This window comes from Chanos chanos, chromosome 12 (assembly GCF_902362185.1).
Source record: "Chanos chanos chromosome 12, fChaCha1.1, whole genome shotgun sequence".
Taxonomy (NCBI): domain Eukaryota; kingdom Metazoa; phylum Chordata; class Actinopteri; order Gonorynchiformes; family Chanidae; genus Chanos; species Chanos chanos.
In genome coordinates, this window is record NC_044506.1 from 707,501 (window position 1) to 710,000 (window position 2,500).

A 2,500-nucleotide genomic window follows, 5' to 3' on the forward strand; every position below is an offset into this window, starting at 1 on the left:
GTGTGTGTGTGGAGAGAGACTGAGAGCTGGGTCACTGAGGAGACAGACAGGTGTGTGTGGAGAGAGACTGAGAGCTGGGTCACTGAGGAGACAGACAGGTGTGTGTGTGGAGAGAGACTGAGAGCTGGGACACTGAGGAGACAGACAGGTGTGTGTGTGGAGAGAGACTGAGAGCTGGGTCACTGTGGAGACAGACAGGTGTGTGTGTGGAGAGAGACTGAGAGCTGGGTCACTGAGGGGACAGACAGGTGTGTGTGTGGAGAGAGACTGAGAGCTGGGTCACTGAGGAGACAGACAGGTGTGTGTGGAGAGAGACTGAGAGCTGGGTCACTGAGGAGACAGACAGGTGTGTGTGGAGAGACTGAGAGCTGGGTCACTGAGGAGACAGACAGGTGTGTGTGTGGAGAGAGACTGAGAGCTGGGTCACTGAGGAGACAGACAGGTGTGTGTGTGGAGAGAGACTGAGAGCTGGGTCACTGAGGGGACAGACAGGTGTGTGTGGAGAGAGACTGAGAGCTGGGTCACTGAGGAGACAGACAGGTGTGTGTGTGGAGAGAGACTGAGAGCTGGGTCACTGAGGAGACAGACAGGTGTGTGTGGAGAGAGACTGAGAGCTGGGTCACTGAGGAGACAGACAGGTGTGTGTGTGGAGAGAGACTGAGAGCTGGGTCACTGAGGAGACAGACAGGTGTGTGTGTGGAGAGAGACTGAGAGCTGGGTCACTGAGGGGACAGACAGGTGTGTGTGGAGAGAGACTGAGAGCTGGGTCACTGAGGGGACAGACAGGTGTGTGTGTGGAGAGAGACTGAGAGCTGGGTCAATGAGGAGACAGACAGGTGTGTGTGTGGAGAGAGACTGAGAGCTGGGTCACTGAGGAGACAGACAGGTGTGTGTGTGGAGAGACTGAGAGCTGGGTCACTGAGGAGACAGACAGGTGTGTGTGGACAGAGACTGAGAGCTGGGTCAATGAGGAGACAGACAGGTGTGTGTGTGGACAGAGACTGAGAGCTGGGTCACTGAGGGGACAGACAGGTGTGTGTGGAGAGAGACTGAGAGCTGGGTCACTGAGGAGACAGACAGGTGTGTGTGTGGAGAGAGACTGAGAGCTGGGTCAATGAGGAGACAGACAGGTGTGTGTGTGGAGAGAGACTGAGAGCTGGGTCAATGAGGAGACAGACAGGTGTGTGTGTGGAGAGAGACTGAGAGCTGGGTCACTGAGGAGACAGACAGGTGTGTGTGGAGAGAGACTGAGAGCTGGGTCACTGAGGAGACAGACAGGTGTGTGTGTGGAGAGACTGAGAGCTGGGACACTGAGGAGACAGACAGGTGTGTGTGTGGAGAGACTGAGAGCTGGGTCACTGAGGAGACAGACAGGTGTGTGTGTGGAGAGAGACTGAGAGCTGGGTCAATGAGGAGACAGACAGGTGTGTGTGGAGAGAGACTGAGAGCTGGGTCAATGAGGAGACAGACAGGTGTGTGTGTGGAGAGAGACTGAGAGCTGGGTCACTGAGGAGACAGACAGGTGTGTGTGGAGAGAGACTGAGAGCTGGGTCAATGAGGAGACAGACAGGTGTGTGTGTGGAGAGAGACTGAGAGCTGGGTCACTGAGGAGACAGACAGGTGTGTGTGGAGAGAGACTGAGAGCTGGGTCACTGAGGAGACAGACAGGTGTGTGTGTGGAGAGACTGAGAGCTGGGACACTGAGGAGACAGACAGGTGTGTGTGTGGAGAGACTGAGAGCTGGGTCAATGAGGAGACAGACAGGTGTGTGTGTGGAGAGAGACTGAGAGCTGGGTCACTGAGGAGACAGACAGGTGTGTGTGTGGAGAGACTGAGAGCTGGGTCACTGAGGAGACAGACAGGTGTGTGTGGAGAGAGACTGAGAGCTGGGTCACTGAGGAGACAGACAGGTGTGTGTGGAGAGAGACTGAGAGCTGGGTCACTGAGGGGACAGACAGGTGTGTGTGTGGAGAGAGACTGAGAGCTGGGTCACTGAGGGGACAGACAGGTGTGTGTGTGGAAAGACTGAGAGCTGGGTCACTGAGGAGACAGACAGGTGTGTGTGTGGAAAGACTGAGAGCTGGGTCAATGAGGGGACAGACAGGTGTGTGTGGAGAGAGACTGAGAGCTGGGTCACTGAGGAGACAGACAGGCGTGTGTGTGGAGAGAGACTGAGAGCTGGGACACTGAGGAGACAGACAGGTGTGTGTGTGGAGAGAGACTGAGAGCTGGGTCACTGAGGAGACAGACAGGTGTGTGTGGAGAGAGACTGAGAGCTGGGACACTGAGGGGACAGACAGGTGTGTGTGTGGAGAGAGACTGAGAGCTGGGTCACTGAGGAGACAGACAGGTGTGTGTGTGGAGAGAGACTGAGAGCTGGGTCACTGAGGAGACAGACAGGTGTGTGTGTGGAGAGAGACTGAGAGCTGGGTCACTGAGGGGACAGACAGGTGTGTGTGGAGAGAGACTGAGAGCTGGGACACTGAGGGGACAGACAGGT

At 56.2% G+C, this 2,500-nt stretch overlaps 1 protein-coding gene across 1 annotated transcript in view; it reads right to left on the reverse strand.

Annotated features, from left to right (window-relative positions):
• The window catches only part of LOC115825411 (protein MTSS 1-like), a 32,577-nt gene that overhangs the window by 4,991 nt on the left and 25,086 nt on the right, over positions 1-2,500 (reverse strand). The gene's annotated exons all lie outside the window — the stretch shown is intronic.